The sequence below is a fragment of the Stegastes partitus genome, unplaced genomic scaffold, assembly GCF_000690725.1.
Source record: "Stegastes partitus isolate 25-593 unplaced genomic scaffold, Stegastes_partitus-1.0.2 Scaffold59, whole genome shotgun sequence".
NCBI classification, from domain to species: Eukaryota; Metazoa; Chordata; class Actinopteri; family Pomacentridae; genus Stegastes; species Stegastes partitus.
The window spans coordinates 834,546-858,365 of NW_007577790.1; the positions used below are offsets into that span (position 1 = coordinate 834,546).

Sequence of the window (23,820 nt, forward strand, 5' to 3'; positions counted from 1 at the left end):
AACATGAGCTCTGGCTGGAAGGCAGCAAACATCACAGAGTATGTAGTCATGGTGCTCCATCGTCACCGAAACAGCCACAGGTCTCTCTGCTTGCCAACATGAACTGCAGTCCCAGCGACTGCCTCCTCAGCTCGCTACAGTAGTAAACAGTATTAAACGGGAGAGAAACTCTTACTACAGGTACCACAGCTACAATGTGTTTTCTGACATGCATATCTTTCATATTCTACCTCATCAGGGAAAATATTTTTAATTTGTAATCTTTTTTTTAACTGCAATTATTGATAAATATCCCTACTTTGGATTAGCCGTTTTGATTAGCATTACAGTTTGGATTGACACGGCCTTTTTGTGGGCATAATAGAGATGCAGTGGTAAACGATGTCGCTTCACAGCAAAAGTGTTCTGGGTTTGAACCTGATTGCCTTTTTATTTAACAATCCATAGAAAAAAAATCTGTCACAATGTGTATACATTCAACTTTAACAAGTTTTTAGAAAACAGAATTGCTATTGCAAATACACTGTGTTAATGAAAACAAAGAACTGGCTAATTACCCATGACAAGGCATCCTGATGTAGGAAAATTACATTATCACCTATAATATGGAGAAAAAAGGGGGAGGATGTGTTTAATGAATTCAAGTCTGCACTTTCTAGGCTGGTAAGGTCCAACATTCATAACAACCCCAGACTTTTCTGAATTACTCCACAAAATATGAGGCGTAGGTGGTGACTGTGAGGTCTGGCGCCTGTCTGAACACAATTTATGGTGCATTACTGGGTCCTCTGTTTGTCAGTATGTCATGTATCCTATATAGAGAGGTGATTCTGTAGTGGTAACATCTTGCTTTAACACAAATAAACCATGAAAGAGATGACAAGGTTATTAAAATTATAAATAAGTAGAATACATTCTAAATCTAATATCCTTCATTCACTCAGCTTTGGATTTGTAAGTGTGTGGGGAGTTCTCAGTAATACAGAGCATGACATATACAATATATTGTATATACACTGTACAATAGGTGGAGAAGTGAAAGATTTAGTGAAGTAATTAACAAGGGAACAATGTGACGGGATTTTCTAAAATGGTAAACTGTGGAGGACAAAAGAGCTTTTGAGGGGAATACACACGCCTAATACACCTATCCTGTTGGCTTGTTTGCCGTACACATCAGGTGCCTGTCATTCAAGTTATTACCCCCTATGTTGGTGTGTGGCAAGGGAGTGGCCACCCATACAGAAGTAGTAGTCTACAGACAGACAATACAAGACACAGCTGCGCAGAGAGAGCACCGAGGCTGTGTAAACACTACTATTACACTAACTACAGGTAGCATTTCTGCTCTCCATCGTTTCCATTCCTCCTACTCATGTTCTTTCTCTCTCTGTCTCTATTTAATGGGTCATCCTGAGCACGGGGAGGTGGGACAGCTGAGATATATGGCTCGCAGTGTGGGGAGCTAATCATGGCCGTCTCTGGGGGTGATAAACCCAGACCAGAGAGGTTTGTGTTGGCGCAGCCTGCAACGGCTCCATAAACACAGTTACAAGCTGAATTTCAACAGCAGTGTTTTGGCCCTTGATTAGTTTTCCATGCCCTAGAAGGCTCACCCTCACAAGTCTGTGCTCCTTTTTTACCTCAGCAGTGAACACATACCACAAGACCCCAAGAGAATTACTGCGAGCTGGTGAGCCTCGTATTGTAAAATGAAAGTGTAAAGTAACCAAATTAGGTTTTCCGTCCAACTCCAAAAGCCTTGCTGTATCCAGAGACTTGATGGTGCATGTCTTTTTTACAGGGCTGCAACAAGGCGCCTGCACTGAAATTCACCTAACAAAGGGTAATGTTCTGTGACCTATCGGGTTTGAAAGCACTTCTGTTTACAAGCTGATTCCACAAAGTTAATTGTTAACGCTTTACTGCCGAGCACAAGATTGAGAGACTGAAAGACACCTATAACAGATGAGTGCACTTCCTTGAGTTGAGCAATAGAAAGTAGGGAGCAACTGATTATGTTGACCTACAATGAAAGCACTCATGTAATAAATCACAAGAGTAAAGTGTCTGCCCATGGGGATCACTCAAAGGAACCCTTCATGTAGTTAATTTAACAAAGTTTGATCATGAAGTAATATTACAGCCATGTAAAACGTAGTCAGACATTTACACCATATCACATTGTAACCTTACACGTATTCATGACGCATGGTATAATCTGTGACATATGAGGGTTGCACCAAGTTCTTGCTAATGTCTGGCACAGGCTCTAACTTCCTCTCTTCTCAACAGAATACAAAGACCATTTTATATGGGTTTTACCCATATGATACAATGTCGATTGGCATTTAGTCTGGTTGAGTGAACATTTAACAAAACTCAAGCACCACCATAAATTTCCACTGAAGTGGGGATTTACAATTACCTCTGGGGGGCTACCAATCTTTTCAGCTGTAAATCAATCTGGGAATGAAAGGTGATATGTATTACACCGATATGTATTATACAGAGTAGAAGAGACATACCAGAGTGCCACTTCCATTTGAATTTATTGAAGAGTGATTATTGAGGTTGTCGAGCTGCAGAGCAGAGAGAAAATGGCTTGTACTACAAAGTGCTGGGCAAAAGGACGGCAATAAATCAAAAAGCAGGCTCAATGTAAAACAGACATTCATCAAACAAAAGAAATGCTGTGTACACCTGGTCCATTTGAGTGTATTAAACAGCTTTCTGTAAAGCAGTACCAAACTTTCTGAGCCATATTACAGAGAACCGTAAAGTTACATTAAAAATATGTTTAACTTACATAAAAGTCTCACAAATACTAAGCAGTAAACGCTATTATTTCTACGGACTATGGTATGGAAGTCTCATGGTAAATATTGGCATTTTATGTTCATTTCATCCAATTTGTTGACATCCAAACATCTTGGATTAATCTGACTTTTCTATCATGGGTATTAACATGATTAGGATTATTGTTTAGCTTCTATATCCTATGTTTTTGTTTACAGTTTAGAGAGATTTATAAATGAATAACTGAATAATTAACAGCAAATCTGTGCCATGGCTGCACACAAAATGTGCAATATAAACAGAGACACAGTCTCAACAGCAGATGTGCATATATATCGAACAGAAATTCACACAGTCAAGCAAGAAAGATAAGCTAAGACGTCACCACTTGACGGTTTGCTTGTGGACAGATGGTGCCATAAAATGACTAGGCAGGCAGCACAGAAGGCATGGACTCCCCCCACCCCCTCACCCCTCCTCCTTCACACCAAGCAGAGGACTTCAACCCTCCCCACCGCCGCCACCACCCCCTGGGCAGAAAGCCTCGTCTCAGCCAGTAAAAGACAAACAGAGTGAAGGCATGTGAGCAGAATGACTGGCAAATACAGGGCTGCATAGATCAATAGTTGGCCAAACACAGGCAGTTGTTCAGGCTTAGCTCAATCCATGGATAGAAGGTGAATGGGTTTCAGCAACCAGACAGAGGGGAAATATTAGGAAAATTAGGCTGTGCAAAACTACTGGGTAGTGCAGAATACAATATAAACTAAAAACACACTGTGTAAGCATTCTTTCTTTGTCTTTAGGTTGAGGTACATTTCTTTTTCACAACTGGTACTGAGGTGAGAATATTTAACCAAACTTAGTGCATCAACGAAGGAGGGAGCTTTTGAGAGCTTCATACTATTCAGCAGGTGTCTCCACTGTTCTAAATCAATTACCTCTAGTCAGTCAATGCTTAGGGTAGGGGGTATTGTAAATCAGCTTGGTGTCATGCCAGATTAGTAACTGTAAAGAGCTGGGAGTAAAGTTCTTTGGCCAGCGTGGACCCTCCGGAGGCCGACATGACAAAGAAGCTGTGGCCTCAGTGCTCAATGACAGAGCAGCAACTCTGGTAATTGTTTGCCACAATACTTGGTGAGATTGTCCTATAAAAGGAAGGATACTGAGAGACTAGCAGAGAATTTCTTATTCTTTCCCTTCTGTTTCTGTGTCTTATTGCAGAAAATAATGCAGGACCACTTTAGGGGAGTACCAGATTTTTAGAATTTGTCATTGGTGTGATAAAATACCTTGATTTGTCAGGTATTTTATTCAGTATTATCATTTATCTATACTGCACAACCAGACACACATTTTTACATTTCAACAGACTTTGACAGGATTTGCCTGCTCATTCTAGTAAAACTAAAAAATTGGCTGTGGATGGATTAGTCAGATGGCTGCCACTGGCTATTAGTCAAAGTAGTGGTCATTCTTTCACTCGCAGGCTCTGGGTGGATGGTCTGCGCCTGTCCAATTTCAATCTTGAAAACAGCTCTTATCTCTCTACATTAGTTTATACAAATCTACTAGTGAAGAACTGCTATGTTAGCTGAAATGGGTTCTGGCAAAAAAAAATACTAAACCGAGGTGAGGGCATGCAGCTGTCGACTGCATTCACTTTATGACACAGAATGTTCAAGATTTTTTTGTAATACTGGATGAGCTTGTCCTCAGAGCTGAAACACACAGAAGAAACTTTATATCGCCACATTTTTATTGCTTCGCCCTACAACAGTGCATGTAAAAGTCACAGGGGAAACAATCCTCTGTGGTCTGAGGTACAGAAGAACAAACCCACTGTTGACACAGGGAGGGCTTAGACTAAGTCAGAGAAGGCTGGGGAAAGCACCTCCTATATAATCAGGCATTTGTAGTGGGAAACATAAATGTTGTACCTTATGGTGTCGGCGGCACGGCATAAGGTTGTATTTAAAAAGACCCCCTAATGAGAAATGTGTGCCTAAAAGGCACACAAACATATGCTTTTCTAAAATCTACCTCAAAACAAAAATTCCATGTGTTACACAAAGAAAAGCCTCCTGACTCCTGATTGAAAATACTGAAATGGTTAAGACCTAACAGATTTAATATGGGTTAGTTGCTACACAAATGTGGAAATAAAGAAGATCCCCAAGGTCCTAATCCAACCCAGGCCTTGCCTTCTTTTCCAGACGGCTATCCTTTTAGCCCCTGTCTAACTAGTGAAAAGAGGCAGATTCTAATAAGCCGTTCTGTCTTATTTGTCAGTCTGTGTTTCTCTCCATCCCCCAGCTTCCTCCTCTCTCTCTCCCTGACCATGCCTCCGTCTCTGTCTCTTTCTATCTGTCTGAGCCATGAGCAAGCCTGTTGGAGCAGATGGAACCTTATATCCCCATCGCTCTCTGGAGGCCTGAGGATTTAAAATGTAAAAGAGATGAGTGTGGAATAGGCAGGGGCCAGTCGTTAAAGGGCAAGAGAAGCAGGGACTCTCAGCATAGACCATGTTCATCCAACAAGAGCAGTACTGCTAAAACTATGACTGCACTATAGAACAGTAAGTTGCAAAGATGTAGGCATGTCTGTCCTTAATTAGCGTCTAATCCAATATTTTGTCCTACACAATATGAGTACATGACTCACCCAAATTCCCCTCATGCTTGAAAATAAATCAAGACAAATTTGATCGTATTTCTTTTTTTTTTATTTCTGTTTTGTATAAATTTCCTACAGCTGAACTATAATTCATCTACTGAATGGACTGATCATTTCTGAAGACACAAACTTCATGATTATCTGATAATTAAAACAAAATTATTATGATCAATGGATAAAAGCTGCCTTCTCAAATGATCTTTGTTTGCCATTTTTCCACTGCTATCAGGCATTTTATTTTTAATTAAAAAACAGTTACCACGGTCATCATTAATAAGCACAGATATTTCGCTGCAGCTCTAAGCTAACAGAATGCTGGCTGGTTGATTATAATATAATTAGGATGTTATGAGGTTTTCTCTTCAGGTTATATTAGCTGGAAATGTGGAGTCAGAGCTGGCTTCCTTCACAGCTCACCCCAGGCCACCTCTCAGGTAATGAGAAAGTATCTGGACACTGTATCTGTCGTCTGGGAGAAGATTCTGCTTCGTCCTCCATCTCTGGGTGGCAGGTTGACAGACAGGAAGAGTGAAGAACAACAGGCGGACGAGGTCGTGAGCAGTACAATCGATTGCCAGCTGACTAGCAAGGTCCATTATACTGACAGGCCAGAGCCACAACACGATGACCTGCACTTCACCAACGTCCTCATTACTATCTATGAATCTCTCTCTGGGACCAATCTCTCTGGCCCTCTCCCCCTTCCTGTTCTATCTTGCTTTCCCTCTACAGTACATCTCCCCGGGCAAAGCATGGGACCGAATTTTTACTCCGTCAGTCTGATGGAAGCATTTCAAAAGAGGCAAAAGCCACACCTAAGCCACTGCACTTTATTTCATGTTTCACTGAAGAACATCCAGTCTAAATGTACATTTAAGCCTGTGCTATATTGAAGAAGTTTTAACTGTCTGTGAGGGAAACCTCTACCATATTAAACACTTCTCCCACCATCACCCTTTCCCTCTAGTTATAGTGAAATCCTCAGTCCTTGGAAGACTTATTTATACTCTCTCCCCTGCCCCACCCTCTTACACAGAGATAGGATTTACCTGCAGCTGAGACAGCCTCCAGACTATCAATTACCACCAGTGTAGAGTCACTGCTCTGTAGCCTCACTAACAAGACATACACACACACTCAACACATACACATGGTGCTCTCACACACAGGTCTTGTGGACACATCCAGTTAGAGAAATTCTACTTTGACTGTGAGTCATAGGATTTTAATGATTAATCAAATAGTTCGGTGAAAATCCACTTCATAACAAAAAAAAGAAAAGAAAGAAAATCTAGACAAGAGCTTCTCCAGAGATTCAGTGCGAGCATTAATATATCCAATCAAGCAAACTGGTATTTAGATCTCACAAGAGTTTCATCAGAGTAGAACAGAAATTATGAGTGAAGATGCCAGACACACAATCTTTGGGAAAATGAATTACTGCCATTCATAAAAAGGACACTTCAGACATAATATACCCATGTTAACAGCAAAACGAGTGCTATATCTAAACTTTTGACTCACTAATATATACGCTGCTCAAAAGAAGTGTGTGTAGAGGCAAAAATGTAGTGCTTTCAAAGTAAAAAAAAAAGAGAAAAAGCACAAACGTACAACTTAGAGCCTTCACTGCAGTCCATTTATATAGTTGTGATGTTTGACTGGTTTGCAATGTGCTGAAAACAGAGATCTCACCAAATTCTTCCTGACATGTCATCTCACTCTCTGACAACGATTAGACTGAACACCAGGCCATTCAACATACAGGAAGACACGCAGGGACAGGGGATGTCACTCAACCCACCAGATCTACCCCGACGCCTAAAGTGCCTCTGTCAGGTCAACAAATGAAAAGCCATCACAGCCAATGTTGCAGTCATCAAGCTGAAGTCATTCCGTAGACTGGTTAAATGCTATCTTGCCAAGTCCTGTTAAATGTAGCTGAACATGTTTGGGCTGATGGCGTCAGTTTTGATTCTCAGGCTTAGCGCTTTGTTGATGCACCATCACTGGAGGTTTGTACCAGCCAGGAAACACAAATCATGTAGGGCGGGAATAAGCTAACACCTGATAAAACCCTTATTAGGACTACGGCCTGCATTCTAGTAATGTCTGGCCACGTAGTCAGCCCATATAGCCCCGTGTAAGCTTGTGAAGTAAGATCTGAGGAATTGAATTCCTTTTAAGTGAGCCATGGTGTCTAGTTGTGGCAGTAGCACGGTAATCATTAGAATAACATATTCAGGTCAAAAAGCTAATGAATGTGCATTAACAATGGGCTGTATGGAATCTCTCTGTAAAGCACAAAACTTTGAAACACTGACAGCTCACCATCTAACCATTCAAACCACTCACCTCAAGCGATATTGAGCCAGGGGGATTTTTTCATGCTTTGACAACAAGTGCAAACATGTACTGTGCATTATTGAGCTCATGCTTATAATTAGATTGCCTTACAAGTAAGTTTAAGGGCATTTCCTTGGTTTAAATGTTCAACATAAATTAAATTCCCCTGCATGAGATACAAAGGGGCTTTTCTATGAAGTATAAAAATAGGAACTGGTTACCTATCAACTTCCCCTTTTCTCAACCAGTCCTCTTGTCTGTCAGCCACGGCAGCCAAGTCTCCCATGTTTACTAATGTAGAAGCAACCCCTTTATCAGGGAGGAGATTTGTAGGGAAGAGGCAGGGGATTAGCCATCAAATTACCAGGCAGACGGCATCCCTGCTCCAGGGCTGCGAAGCAGTAATCTCTGAGGCTGAAGGGGGAGATCCAGATAAAGGTTTGGGATTGGTGCTGTGGAACTCCAAATGCTGCATAAGTTAAATATAAAAGTGTGTTTCAGGGGTGCTATTTTTCACAGCAAGTTCACTTTTTTATGGTGACTACTTCTGTGGGACTAGACTACATTATACACTTTCATTCATGCCGGTGTGTTATGTGGCATCACTACATGGCCAAACACCCCACAGTGCAAGACTTTTGATAGGGGGAAGCTTTCAAACAGGAATGCTGTAACTAGGCAGGGCTGGTGGAATTAGATTTCAGTGGCCTTGCCCATGGCTCTTGTATTGTCACCCCCCTGCCCTCCCTTAAACAAGCAGTGCTCTCCTCAGAGAATACCCCCTGGACACAGGAATGTTTCATCAACGCCTCAGCCCCCAGCATCTTTACCAGGCCACAGTGGGCCAAGAGGCGCTGCACAGGCAGGCTATAAATAAGTCAGGCGTTATAATGAAACTGGATGAATCTCCATCCATCTTCCCAAATCAAGCGACGAACCTCAGCGTTGTGCAGGAGAAGGAGTCATTGCCTGTGTTTGAGGATAAACCACAAGATGAACAAAAGCTAAATGCTATGATGTTAAAGACACCCCACCAAACACCCACACACACACGCACACACACACACACACACACACACACACACTGTATTCTCAGATACAAGCATGATTACATCCCAGTCTGTGTATAAGTAGCCAAAATCGTGAAGACTCATTATTCCATTGGAAGTGACAGGAGGGCTGACAAAGTCAAAAAGTAGAATGTTGGGTTTAAGCAAGCCTTTTGAAGAAACTGAGAGGCTGAGCAAACAAGGGTGCTGGTGGAGAAAGAGGAATAAATCAGTCACATGACTATATTTTTAGAACTAAACTACAAATAGATCATGCCTATATTTAGAGCTGGGAAATACAGCTGAAAAATATGTCATAATAAAATGCTTTATTTTAGTTGATGCCAATGATTATTGATCACTTTTAATAACTTTTCAATTAAAGAACCTTGAAAAAAAGATTGAATTTCATCATTTTATCTTGAATTTTGCCATTTTATTTACCAAGGCACAAGTCAATCTCTTGGTACATGTCTAAAAAAAAAAGCAAGTCAAATCAAGTTTGAGGCAGGCTGTCCAGACCAGACATCAATAATAGGCAAATAATAAACAAATGTTAAAGAAACTCTTGAGCGTGTTTAGTAAATGTAAACATAGGCAAGTGGAGGGCGACCAAGGCAAAGCTGCAGCCCTACACTAAGTCAAATGCACACTATCAAATCTTAGGTGGAGGTAGTGGAGGACACAGGGTCCGGTTAGGAGGGGGGCGCAAACGAGGAGCTGATTTTGACCACAAAGTCCGTCTCAACGGGGCAACTGGCTCCTTTCTGGTCACAGCGTAAACCAGAGAGGTCTGCCAATGATGGGTGGGGGGGGGGTGGAAGCACAGTGCACCCCAGCCGTCATCCAAGACCTGGAGAAACCAACCAACCCTCTGCCATGTAACGCCAAAAGTGAACCTTGTGGTCCTCATTTTCATACGACTACATGCTGTTTCTATTGTGGTGCAAACAACAAACCTGCAGTCAAATGACTGACTGTGTGTCATGTGTACATTCCATAATCAAGGGATATTGTAGGCTGTTGAGTCAGGAAGAAAGCAAGCTTCAGATGTGTTCATGTAACCGGACTCTGCATTTTCGCTATGTGCTTTCATGTTTGCATCTAATGCAACTCTAACTGTAACTACTAAGGAACTTTCTTATTGCCATTAATGAATTGTCTTTTGCCAATTATTGTTTAATCACTCAGGCCTGGCAACATTCAATTTTATTATCCACACTTGACAATCAACTAGCAACAAATATGACCTTTCCCTTTTTTTCAATGAAAAAAACTATCTCAGATGTAAGATATTGCAGATCTTAGTGACAGTTCAAGCACATGAATGGCATCATGCCTCAGAGAAACAACAGCAATGATCCCTGGCTTTCTCTAGTTGTCAGAAAATAGCCAAATGCATGGTAGAATTTGCATTTACCATGGTCACTATATGTCTCCCACCATCACTGCTGCACAGTTCACATATACAAGCATAAGCGTTGGCCTTGTCATACATTGCAGAGCACAAAAAAACCCCACTGCCCCTGGAAATGGAGGCTGTTTCAATCAATGTGGAGGCGTAATGGGATGATGTGGAATTGAAATGAGTTTTGTGCAAGGAGGGAAATGTCCTCTCTGACAAAGCAGATTTGTGTTCCCATTGAGAAACCCATGGCTGTAATGCACAAAGCCATGGTTTAAATGAAAGGTGCAAGGCTATGAACACAAAACAGACCTCTGATGGCTAGCTATAACTGGCCATAAAAGATACATTTAAAATGCAGAACAGAATAAATAATGTAAAAAGGGGTGCAGAAAAAGGAATGAAAGAAAAAAAAAGAGCTGAATATAACTGAAGCTCTGAGTACTCTGATCCACTTCAATTCACTTTAAAGGTCCAATGGTAGTGGCATCTAGTGGTGAGGTTGGAGTGCAACCAACTGAAAAGCCCATCCTTACCAAGCGTGCAGGAGAACCAATGGGGGCTGCCACTTAAACATAAAAACAAAGCAGTGTTTGGTTTGTTTGTTCTGCGACACTGTAGAAACAACAAATAGTAATCTCTATTAATAACATAACCTAGTTATGTAGATATTCACAAACAGTCGTGAGTTGTGAACAAAAGTTTACATACAGATGTAAAGACCATGTATATCATGGCAGTGTTAAATTTCCAGTGTTTCTTACAACACTTAACTTTCCATGATGGAAAAACACATGCATCTTTGTCACAAAAATAACAATCAATAATTTCATTTCTTTTATAGATGTAATATAGGTCTTCTGGAAATATGCCACAATCTGCTGTGTCAAACACATACATACATCTAATATTATGTCATATGTCCTGGGTATTTTTATCTTAATTTGGGGCTTTTGGTAGTCATTCACAAGCTTCTGGTTGTATTTTTGACCACTCTTAACAGAACTGGTGTAGTACAACTAAATGTTGGCTTTCAGACACATTTACTTCTTCAGCACAGTCTACAGATTCTTGATGGAGTTTAAGTCAGGACTTTGGGAAGATCTATAACTCCAATTTAGCCATTTCTTTAACACTTTTGATGTGTGTTTGGGACCACTGTCTTGTTGGAACACCCAAGTGTGTTCCCAAGATCCAACATTCTGGATTATGAATTTAGTTGTTTCTGAAGAATGTGGAGGTAATCCTCCTCCTTCATTATTCTATTTACTTTGAGTACAGTAAACAGCCCCAGAGCACATACCATGCCATGCTTGACAGTAGGTTTGGTGCTCTTAGGTGCTAAAGGCCTCGTCGTCTCTTCTCCAAACATATTGCTGCTCATTATGGCCAAATAGTTTGTTTCTTCTGGTCACATACTGTCTATTTAGAAGGCCTTTTCAAAAATTATCATTGATACAACCAGAAGCTTGTGAAGGGATATCTGAAAATAGAGCAGAAAACGGCCAAGGGACATATTGCAACATTGCATGGCTGTATGTATATTTTTGACCCTGCAGATGTTGTCATATATCCAATAGACCAATAATAAATCTTTGAAAGTACCATAATTCACGATCGTTTTTTGGTGACAAAGACATGTGTTTCAAAGATTCAATTGTGAATTACGTGAGCAGGCTTGAGTTTCTCTGAAAACTGAAGACTGCCATGATATGCATGGTCTTTACAAGTGGATGTAAACATTTGTTCATGACTATATATACCCCTAAATTCAACATATTGGTCCTTTAAGAAACGATGGGCACAGATGGAGTGAGTTTTAACAGGACAATTTCCATTAATCACTAGCTAGCAACAAAAATAATATCACCTACCCTAAAATAAACCTGTCTTTTTATTGACTGTGATCTCATGTCAAAACCTGATTGTGTGTTTAGCAAGCAAGTGTTGAAGTCAAAGGATAGATGCAGACCTAGTTAAATCAAATAAGCTCTCTGCTTGGGGCAGCTGAGAAAAGCACTCTTGTCAAAACACTGGAGATTTTACTGCTAAAGACGCCCTTTTCTAAACCTTCTCCCCAGCACCTGTCACAATGAATGAGCGACTGTCTGCAAGAAAGAAGTGTCACAACTGAAACCAGAAAGTGACTATCAGCACAGCTAAAGCATCACACAGGCAGTGGCCTCTGATTGACATTGCACATTATGGTGGATGTATCTGGCACACTCATAAACACGTAGCTGTTTAAGCATGCTATTTAGTACAGAGCAGAGGATTGACAATTAGGTCTTGTATATATATAAAATACTACCTATGACCTTGACAACAGCAGGCAACAATTCCTGACATATAGAAAATGAACAATCCCTCCTCTGCTGGCATTTTAAAGTCTGAGATCAATCCATAAATAAATTCACACTTCAGCTTCTGCACCAAAGCTTTGAATTGTATTAGGCCAACAAATACTTGTTTTCTGTCTGCTTACAGTATGCATCATGGACAAATGTCTGGCTCCACTGACACAAACGCCTTCACAGACATTGATCTGTGATTGTAAGCAACCTCTTTCATGTCCCAACTGGGACAAGAGTGATTAAGCAAATCCATCATGCGTTAACAGACCATTACACATCACCTAATTCACCAATGATGAGAAATCAAGTTCTATGGAAAAATCCATATGCTCAGCCCATAATTACTTTTGAGGAATCCGATGGGGAGAGAGATCGAGTGAGTGTTCCTCACAGGATAACGTATTCAGAAGGAAAGACTTCAGCCAAGACAGCCATTTAAGCAAAGGTATCATGTATGTTTGGTCAGGGAATCTAATAAAGGGCAGCGGTACACAAATGGCCATGGTTATTTCCTCAGGTCACATCCTAGACTTAATGTTTCTCCGGAACATTACTGGTAATGAAGTGACTGAGCAATAGTCATAAAAGTGGAATGAAGGGTCAGTGGCCTGACCGGTAGAGGTGAAGGAGGACAACTTACAGGTCACCCAGTGTGGATAGAGATTGGCCTCGTTTGAGCATGGCTGACAAGTTTTTGTCTTGTTTGTTTATGCTACTGAGCAGCTGAATAGACGTTTTAACAGGAGTATCCTTCTTGAATTTCACCTCAAAGTGATTCTTTATATTAGGTCTGGTTTACCACTCCAAGTCAGTACTAACAGTTGTGACCTGTACAGTTGCACTCTGGAATCATTAAACAAAAATTGAAAAAAACAATTATATATATACAATAAATATACAAACCCATTTTTGGAACAAGAAAAAAAAAATACACACAAAGTTCCAATTGATGTAAGACAAACCTGTGGGGAAGTCCAGTGACTTCAAAGGCCCAACAAAATGAGACCATCAGGTTGTCGTGCTGTATCTTTAACAAAAAAAAAAAAAACTTTAGACAGTTTTGATGAAAAAGGGCTAAAGGGATGTTTTCCTCACTCACATCAACCCTATCCCTCTTGCATTGAGCAGCAAACTTTGTGTGTATTTTTTTTTATTGTGACCAAGATTACGGACTCAGTCCAAAAAAAATTCAGACAAGAGTACAAATGTTCTATGTTGTAACTGTTTCAGATTTAAGATATAACTACTATAGCTGAAGTGGGAATTTAGAGCTAGTCATTCTTTACTAAAAAGAGCACACATGAAAGTGGCTTCAGTTGAGTCAAGCTTTGATGAAGAATTCAACAACAATGATATAGCTAACAATCACAGTAAAAGTTGGAGCTGTTGTAACAGTGAACTTTCCCCACTGTGGGATCAATAAAGTTATCTTTATTTCTATCTTTATCTTAAAAAAAAAAAAAAACTTTAAAGAAACACATCGTACAACTAAGGCCCAAACACTTTCAAAAATGTATCTTTAGTGACTTCCAAAAGTTCCTCTCTGTAATTATCTGGGATTTCAAAGCCTTTCAATGTCTCCTTCTAACTGGAATTCTTGTCGCTGAAACTTTACCCCTGAGAGTGCTCAGGGAGAAAAAGACAACTGGAAAAACAGGTTGTTTGGCCTCAGCGTAGGCCTAATGCAGTAGAACGGCAGGGTGCCTCACCTTAGCAGCGGTAGCTAGGGGACATTCTATGGCCCCTCTATTCAATGTCCTCTGAATACGTAGGGGAGGGCTTGCACCAGACAGGGCAATTTGCCAGAAAGCCAGCCAATAGAGCTAAGCCAAGACGAGGTTAAACTATTGTTTTGGCTTAACAAGCAAGAGTGAGCAAGGACAAAAGTAAAGGGGACAAAAGAGTAGTAGGAAAATACCTGACCACTGAAGTGTAACACATCAACTTATTTGGTTACTTTTATTATGAGAGGCAAGTAGCGGAAGGTATCTTGAGATTAAAAACTTGTAAAAAACACATAAGAGACAAGGGATATAGAGTCAGTGAGGTTCAGACTGTCTTAGAAAGACCAGTCACTTTTAAAAAATGCACCTGTGGCCCATGTGTTCCCTTGTTAAGAAGTAATAACTTCTGTTTGCTAAAGTTACAATAACTCTTTGGGGAAAAATTGACACTTACCAATGCATGTCAAGTAGGTCCACTTATAAAGAAATCCTTTTTATTCCCTTTTACTGTGAGGTACTTATTCCAGAAAGTGAGAGTATCCAAATCCTACAAAAGAAAATCCACCAGTATCCACAAAAGATTATCCCTGAACGATGTCTTTTGAAAAACTGTGTGAGAGTGTAGTCTCCAGTTCCTGCTCAATTATTCCGTTTGTAGCGTTTCATTAAACCAGAGGAACTGTCTTTTGCCTCTCCAGCAATAGGTTTCCAGCTGTGGCTATAGAGCAGTGTGGCTTGAGGAGAGATCCTTCACAGGCAAAGCTTGTTCACACACTGAGCAGGCGTTCAGGGACTGCCTGCGAGAAGCCAGCCCACGTGTGATGTCACTGGTGTCACATTTCAGTGTGAAAGGGGTGGAGGCTGCAGGGCCTTACCTTTTTGAACCTTGACCAATGAGAGACAATTTTGCGGTTCACCTGCGTGTTGAAAAAGGCTGGAGGTAGGAGTACACGTGATGTTATGTAGTCCTGTTGCTTTAAGGGTCCATTATGTGTTATCTGCTGACCACCTTCAGGGAGAGACCCTGTAACCTAATGTAGGCTCATGCAGGCTAATCATAAGCCTGAACTGAAATGACCCCAAACTTGCTTTTACATTGAAAAAAAAAAATAAATAAATCTAGCATGTGTTTCAAAACCGATTTGCCATGCTATTTTCTGGAGCGTAAGGGGTAAAAAAGTGTGACCTTGAAACATTTCCAGGTAAATGTCCATTCACATGTTTTGTAAATGATGAAACAGTTTCAAAACTAATTTGGCTTTCTCTCCATCTAAATAAATAAGAAAAAGGGGAAATAAATATGCAAAAGCCTCATTCTTAAATCTGCAAGGCTGAGTACACACATACACAATTCGCAAACACACTGGTTCTCACTCCCTCTGGTCAAACTCTGCTAGCCACGGAGCTAATCGTCCACAACAGATGTTCAGAAATGTTCAGTCGGATTTATGACGGAGCTCAGAGGAACAGCCAAGTCAGCCTCTGGTGCTGTTTTTCTCTTCCGTCCTACAAGGACAAGGGATTGCACCAAGAGACGTTGTCAGCACAACCATTCTCTTCCCCCAAAATTCCCCCGCTCTCTCAGATTCACCATCCAAGACGACAGTGCCTTAATAGATCACAGAGCCTCAGGACCTTGGGGAGAGGTTTGCTCATTTATCCCAATAATACTGTGTGGACTGTAACTTGACTCATGTAGCAATGCTTCAATGTTTTGCCCTCCACATGTAATGTTTTTTATATATATATATATATATATCAGCGACACTGCTGACATTGCATAAGCTACACTGATACACATGTTTTTAGATGAGGCCACACATAATCTCATGTTGCATTAATAATGAAATTATACTTACATCATTGTGTTAGTATTTTCTGAATAAAAAAGTAAATTATTGAATTTTTGTGGACTATTGACATGAACGGGACAGTTCCAGAACAGGCACTTAAAAAAATAATAAGAAAAGAGATTCAAAATAAGACTCTAAACAGACCTCACAAAGGTTTCCGCTAAGAGCAGCAATGTTGCATCTGTTTCCAGGCTTAAACTCTGCTGAAGGAAACGGCAAACTGCAGTGTGTTCTGCATTTTTCTTTGTTGTTAACAACGGGAGACAGTCTAATTTTACTGGAGGCTGCAGATCTGTGAACACAACAGACTCTCCAGCAAGAGAAAGAATTGTTTATCTTTAACTTTCTTTCTAGTTTGGAACAAATGGGATGTAGGTCATCTGATTAAGAAATAATTCAATTTGAATGGCCTAATATATAAATATATAACAGCTGCATGTGCTGGAATAGTCTTACTGAAAGAAAAAGGGATATGAGGCGTGCACATGAGCAAAAACCTCCTACAAACTACACCACAATGATCTCAAAAAAAAAAAAACAGCCAATCTGGACATGTTGGAAACCTTTAATTTCCTTACCAACTCATGAGAGTTTGAGAGAACCTTCTGGAGAATAATTATTACACCCACACACCCCTGAGGAGAAGAAGAAAAGTATATTTGTGGGTGTAAACAGTTTGTGCCAAATCAAATGACATATGAATCTGGGATAAAATCGTTGAACAAATCGCACTGTAGTAAAAGGCAGAAGTAAAGATTATTGGCCGGTGGCCCTAACAGCAGAGTGGCTGAGGAAATTAATTGTAAGCTACAGTAATATAGTGTCATCTGCACAACATGAGCCATTTCATTTCAAGTGTAATCTCATTTTAGTGCAGTGTAAAACTCTGAACACAGATGGAACTTGAGCAGTAACCCCCTATGCAAGATTAAAACTGTTGCCTCGAGTGAGGTTTTGTTGCTCAGGCACTTTAGGACTTATCTTTTGCCCCACCCCCCCAAGAGCTTGAATGGAGTTGGAAACACCCCCTACCAAGTCTGGGAATTTATAACATTGTGACAACCACCCATCCCCCACTCGTTTCATTCGACTGAAAAAAGGTTGACAACCTCTTCAATCTGAAGGAGTCGTTCTCTTCTTGATTTAGGCTGGTGCGCTAACAACACAGTGAATAGATTCTAGTAAAATTGATTTTGTGAAATGATCCTCAGGCTTTGTTTTGAGAGTATGTACAAAGTCTGTGTTTGTGGCTCCAGGGTTATTCACAGGTGAAGAACACATGATTTCTCCTCCTTAGTGGTAGCTACAGTCAACTTCAGATGGGATACTGTGCTGGCTGCTGTAGGATGGGATGAATCACACTGGCCCTGGGCTTTATCAATATAGCTGTCTGCACCACCTAACAAGTCTGCCAAAACATTTTAACAAGGTTCAGCTTCGAGGTAAGAAAATACATTTCCTGGTATAGGGTATAGGTTCAGCAGAGTCCTGACCAAATGACTGATCATCACATTACAAAAATGTGCCGTATTTGCTGCATGTCGAAAGACTGCGGTCTACAGTTGTCGAAAACTACATCTAAACAGATCGTCTATTATCTAAAATAAAATAAAAAAATGTTTTCAAAATCCTTTAAAAGGAATCCAGACAGATACACTTTACTTCCCCATTCACAGGGGTCACTGATAAACACAATTCTGGCTGCATGCCAGTGAAAAAATGCTGACCTGTGTCGTAAACACTGAGCTGTGAAAGTCAGTGTGCTGCTGCTGATGGGCTCTTAAGACTAGCACTATGTCATCATGTCCAAAAGCACAGCTGGGCAACACCTGTTAGTCTAGATTTCCCAGCCCAATTCACCATTTACTCAGGCTTGGTTACTGCCATTAGTTTGCTAGCTAATTTCCTTCCAGATTGCAATCCATGGTATTTATATCACAAACATGGATCATATTCTAACTCACGAACATGGGTTACACCTATTTGCAAATTATCAACCTAACATTTAACCCCACTCTGACATGTAGGATGAGATGAGATACATTGATAGCTCATGCCAGGCAGGAAGCATGTGAAAGTACACATGTAATTATATCTAACTCTATGTAATCTTCTTGATGCAGGCTACCAAATTACCATTCATCAGTTAAGGGATAAAAAGGTGCAGCACTTGCTCAGAGTATCCATTTCATCAGAAATGACCCTCTTTAAAATGCAAGCAAATGTATCCTTTCAAGCACAACAATGACTGAAAATACATGTCTAAACATCATACTTCTGCTTAACACTCCCAACACCAAGGACACGCTTTTGGCCCTGATTTTTTTCTCAGGACTGTCTGGAGATAACACTGGCTCCAGCACTGAGAGGGAAGGTGATGGTACACAGCGACAGGAGGTGTGAAAAATACAAGGACAGTGGAAAACAGAGCACATAAAAACACAGATAAGATTGGCTTCACGGTGCTGACCTTCAGTGAGTGCTGGCATGTGTACGTGCCTGTACAGATATGTGTCCATGTGTGTAGAGCATGTGAATTTGTGCATGTGTCCCTGCGCCTCTGTGTCTCTATATATGTCCATAGAGGTGGGTGTGCCGACATGCCTACATTGACCTGTTAGTTACAGACAGAATGAGAGTACAAAAAAGGACTAAGACAACAGGGCTAGAGCTGATAGAGAGCATTTTTTTTTCCTGCTACTCGTTGAAAATCAAAAACAGCAAACGTTCTCCATTACACTCTGTTGCTGACAACTGGCGGGGCACGCTCTCTAAGGGGAACAGCAGAGCATGCCACCAGATGAGACAAATCATTTTTATCTGGGACCCCGGCGGGTATTGACAAACCGGGGATGCATTTAGATTGCCCAATTAAAATGAGGAAATGAAGCGACATTGAGGCACTTTACAGCACTGTGCCCCCTCTCTCCCCTCTGGCCTCCTGTGCTCCCTGTACCTCTCCAGAGACTTACTTCCTTGCATACTGCATTCAGTAAGGGGGTACGGGGGTGGCAGCGAAAGCAAAGACGTGGGTGGCTCTGAGAAGTCGCTTTGAGGTGAAATATGCAATAGAGCAGGCTATGATGTCGGTGAGAGGCAGTAGTGATCCCCAGTGACACAGCATTATTTATATTGTTTCATCTTGCATGCCTACTTTTTGCACAGTGCTCCTGGGGAGTAAGGAGAGCCCAAATGGGTGACATGGCATATAGCAGGATCAAGAACAGCATGCAAGACAAAGACCTCAATGCATCTTTGTAACTTCAAAGGGTACGTTGGAAATCAATGATATGGATGTTGGCTCCATTTATCCAAAAGTGTCTTAGTGGGTGACCTTCAATGTCGTACACTTCCTACGCCCAAGCCTACATGGCTGATTCCACTTCTTCCTTTGCCTGAATAAAACTCCCTCTGGTCTAATTTTCAGACCTCTATTTGTCTTTTTGATCAATGCTCATTCCACTGAGATTACAGTCAGGTGCATTTTTGGAAAAGATAGCCATCTCAGCATTGGCACACATAAAAATCCCATTCATCAGATTGCGTCAAGTATACTAAAAGGCAGCAAGACCAGGATATTGTAAGATGCCGCAGTTTCTGTGAAGGTGGAGAGAGCGATAGCAAAAGCAGCCTATAGTTCATTCACCAATGAAGAAAAAGTCAGCGTGAAGAAAGAGCAATGCTGTGGTGTGCTGTGACCAGCTGTTCAGCAGTGTTACATTTCACAGGCTACAGTCAACACCTCCACAAAGATGCAAGCTGTTTCTACAATGCATCCTATTTTGTGCGGCTATTGTCAACGAACAAACCAATATCTCTGTATTTCCTTATTTTCTACAGTTCATGTTTTACATTGTTTGCTACGAACGACAATCTGTTTTTGTACAGCATCTTTTAAATTGAAGCCTATCACTTGACCAGTTGACTGAAGAGAATAAAAAAATTACAGCCAAACAAGAAAATATGCAGTGATTAACTATAAAATACCAAATTCTTTTCTCAAGTCTTTTTTACAGGTTTCGAAGGAGGTAGTTCTATTTTAATGAAGATATTCCTACTGAGATAAAAAAAAAAAAAACTAAATAAATAAATAGGCATGACAGACAAACCATCATCAGAACAAGTATAAAACCTGCACGCAGATATGTAATGTACAGAACAATAGTCTGCAGTAGCTCAGATGTAGCAGTGCAAGCCATGCACTGAGGAGACTTTGATAAATCTGAAAAGCTTTCACGAAGAGGCTCCTAATAAAAGCCCCACAGAGCAGTCTCTCCCAGCTGGAGAAGACTACACTTTGTCTCTGACAGGACAGCCTTCCAGATGCTTTTCTTCAATACATTTCTGTCTCAAACAAAGGATAAGGTGCTAGTACTCAAGAAAATAAGTACCCTGACTGGCTACTGAAAGTGTCAACCGCATTTCAAAACCACTCTCAGCTTTGTTCAATGCCAATATATATTAGCCCTCAATCACTCAAAAATAAAACATGATTCTGGGCAGTGCTTCTTACATTTCTAAGGAATTTTCCACAGAACAAATTGGTGGGGTTCTAATAAAAAAAAATCGGTTATTCTAATAATTTGCCATTGGCATGCAAGAAAAACAAGTTGGGCACAAAAGGATGCATTCAAATCAGCTTCAACATTGTTAATAGCTCTCATTAGGAAATCTCCCCAAGCTTATTTTGAACCAGAGTGCATCCCTTTGCTGGAGTAAAAAGGAAAGGGACATGAAATTATCCCTGTGTTGGAAAAGGCTGCTTCCACTGCTAAAAGGAAATAAGCCACAAATTATGAGCTAGATGCTTGCATGAATAATTGATAATGGGCTCTGCTCATGGCTTTTGCAATGTAAATAAATAGCTTAGTAGCTTATTAAACTGTCATGTAGGATATCACAGATATCACACTGAGGCTTCAGGTGTAGGTGAGATTACAACGTAACACTATCAAGACTAATGTTTATTAATTTTTTTTTTCCCCATTTATATTCATAAAAATCTTTTTTTTTCCTTTAGCAACAAAGTAAACTAAAACTCAACGGCAGACATTGAGATTTAAAGTATTTTTTGCAGGAAGAACCAAAAGAAAAAAAAACACTGCACATTAATGAAAATTCTGTAGTTCATCCAAGCGCTAAGCATGCGTGATCACCCTTCCAACACACACACACACGCACACACACACACGCACACACTGTTTCAACAGATGAAAAGCCAGTCAAATGAAAGAGTAATCCATCACTTGTGCCATTTTGCATTTGCAGGGTCGCTCTCTTCAACAATGGCTTGACTGACGGGAGAGATAAGGTCCCTCTGTTGACCAAAATCGTAAAATGGAAAAGCGATGGCGACATTATCACTCTACAGCGTAAAGAAACATAAAAAATACATGATGTTTTCAATTGAATTAATATTTAGCATCCATGATTAGAACAATTAATGGTGGACAGTGACAGAGCAAAACAAAGGATGGTGTTTTTCAAAGTGCTTTCTTACAGCAATAGTCAAAGTCCATACAAGCATTGTATTATATGTTAAATACATGATCTATTTAATTATACTTTCGCTAGACTGGCACTAAAAGGTGAGACTGAATCCTTTATATTTCAGGGAAAACAAATGATATATTTGGAGATCATTGACATGCAAATGAATACCTCGTTCTTTTAAATACATATTAAACTAAATCACTGACCAAAGCTAAACAGTAATCTAAGTCTACCACAGCACACAGAACATCTCAGTGCTTTTGTCCTCATTAACCATTCATAGCACTGAGTAACAAATGGACTTCAACTGACTAGAAACTATCCCAAAATAATTAAGGAAATTAAATATTCAACATAAAACTTCTTATTATAGCATCAGCACCTCATAAATTTATAGAGGAAAAAATGTGTGGATTAATTTGAGTGCTAATGGAGAAGAAAGCCAGTCATTTCCCTTTCTTCCAATTCAACTTCATTTAGCCTTTTAAGTGTTACACCTTCTATTACTTATCTCTGGGATTTCTGGCACATGGCACATCAGGCAAACTGTGTTCAAGGCATTAGTCTCCATCATTGTAAAAAAGGACCGTGTGGCTAAAGGAGCAAGCTTATAATGACAAAGATCTGAGTTTAAGTGCTCCAGGGGGAAACTGCTTTTTTATTTCAAAATGTCCACAGCTCTTTGTGCCATTTTTTCCCTTTGATGGTGGAGTTTTACTAAATGTAGGAGTGCTAAAGTGCAATGCTGAGGGAGGAACAGAAAAAAAAGGGAAAATGCTAAAAGTTAACTAAAAACCAGTCCATCATATCCTAAGTTCACATTGGATAAAAATTTTTCCTATACATTCATACTTTGTAAAGACTTCTTTAACATATCTTACGCATATCCTTGTACTAATATTGGACAGGTTTTACGTTATTGAATCAGGAAATTGAAAAAAAATAAATTTACAAAAAGCTCTTGGACTGCAAGTCAGGCCAACTGTCAGGTTGCTGCCAGTGGATTGTGTAAAGAAAAAAAAAAACAAGTAATGACTTGAAGGATTTGATTAGGAATATGAAATGGAAATTAAGGAGTTGATTTCTTCAGTTCAAAATCAAAAGTAAAAAATAAAAAAACACATTTTATTCTTTAAATTATCAACTATGCTATATATTACTCTTTTACTTCTATTTCAAAATGCCTTCCACGTTAATGTTCTGACACTAAGATTAACATTAGACCAGCAGTAGCTGCAACACCATTTGAAAAAACTGAATCCACTTCCAACCAAGATCTTAGTTAATACTGAACCTCAAGACTGAAATACTGTCAAAGTGGCAATCTGATGACAGCAATTTATAGGTTTTCCAAAGGATCCTCAGCACAAGGTAGGATATGACATCTAAATTTAAATGGACTGATTCGTACAGGGTGTGGCAAAGGGATCAGCATTCCTAGAGTTACTAAATTCCATTAAGGCTCCCTTCTGTCTGTCACACCAGCATGACACTGAGTGGGCCACCATGTTGGTTACACTGAAGCCCTCTTATACAAGTCCAGCTTCCCAGCCTGAATTCAAATGTTTCAGGCAGAGGTCAAAGCTGTACGACAGGTCATGCAGTGAGTTTTGCTACCCAGTAAACACAGCATGCCATCAGGATCACAGATCAGACTTTAAGAGGTGCAGCATAATTTAAAGTTAGACTGCTGAAAGTGGTACAGAGGCTACTTGCTCCACAGTTTGATCTCCCTGCTCTGAGCCATGCAGCTGATCCCATCGGACAGCCCCAAACTGAAATGGTAGGTGAACCGTGATGCAATTTCCACTGCATCTCCTGATGCATTTTGCCCGGTGCTCGCCTTTACAGCGTCCTCCCGCTAGGAAAATGTTCAGATCACTTCTGATCTCTTTAATAAGTTTTGCCACTCCAGTTATATCTATGACAATATTAAAAACAGCACTGCAGTGGACAAATGCCACCTCCCTGTCAGTGTGCGACAATGGGCCGGGTTACGCTTGCCTTTTCGATGTGACCTTTGTGTTTGATTGAGGAAAAGCTGAAAATACGTCTGACCATGCCACACACATTTGACTTTTAAATAAACTGTGTGTATGTATCTATAATAAGATCTGTATT

The 23,820-nt window shown here is 40.3% G+C and overlaps 1 protein-coding gene across 9 annotated transcripts in view; it reads right to left on the reverse strand.

The window, feature by feature from the left end:
* Positions 1-23,820, reverse strand: part of LOC103353067 (receptor-type tyrosine-protein phosphatase F) — a 167,551-nt gene that overhangs the window by 111,131 nt on the left and 32,600 nt on the right. For 8 of the 9 annotated variants that reach the window (XM_008275845.1, XM_008275840.1, XM_008275844.1 and 5 more), the window contains exon 1: positions 14,808-15,124. The exons of the other annotated variant lie outside the window; for it this stretch is intronic. The gene's annotated coding sequence lies outside the window, so the exon portion shown is untranslated. Of the gene's footprint in view, positions 1-14,807; positions 15,125-23,820 lie in introns of those variants that run through there. 9 annotated transcript variants of the gene reach the window in all.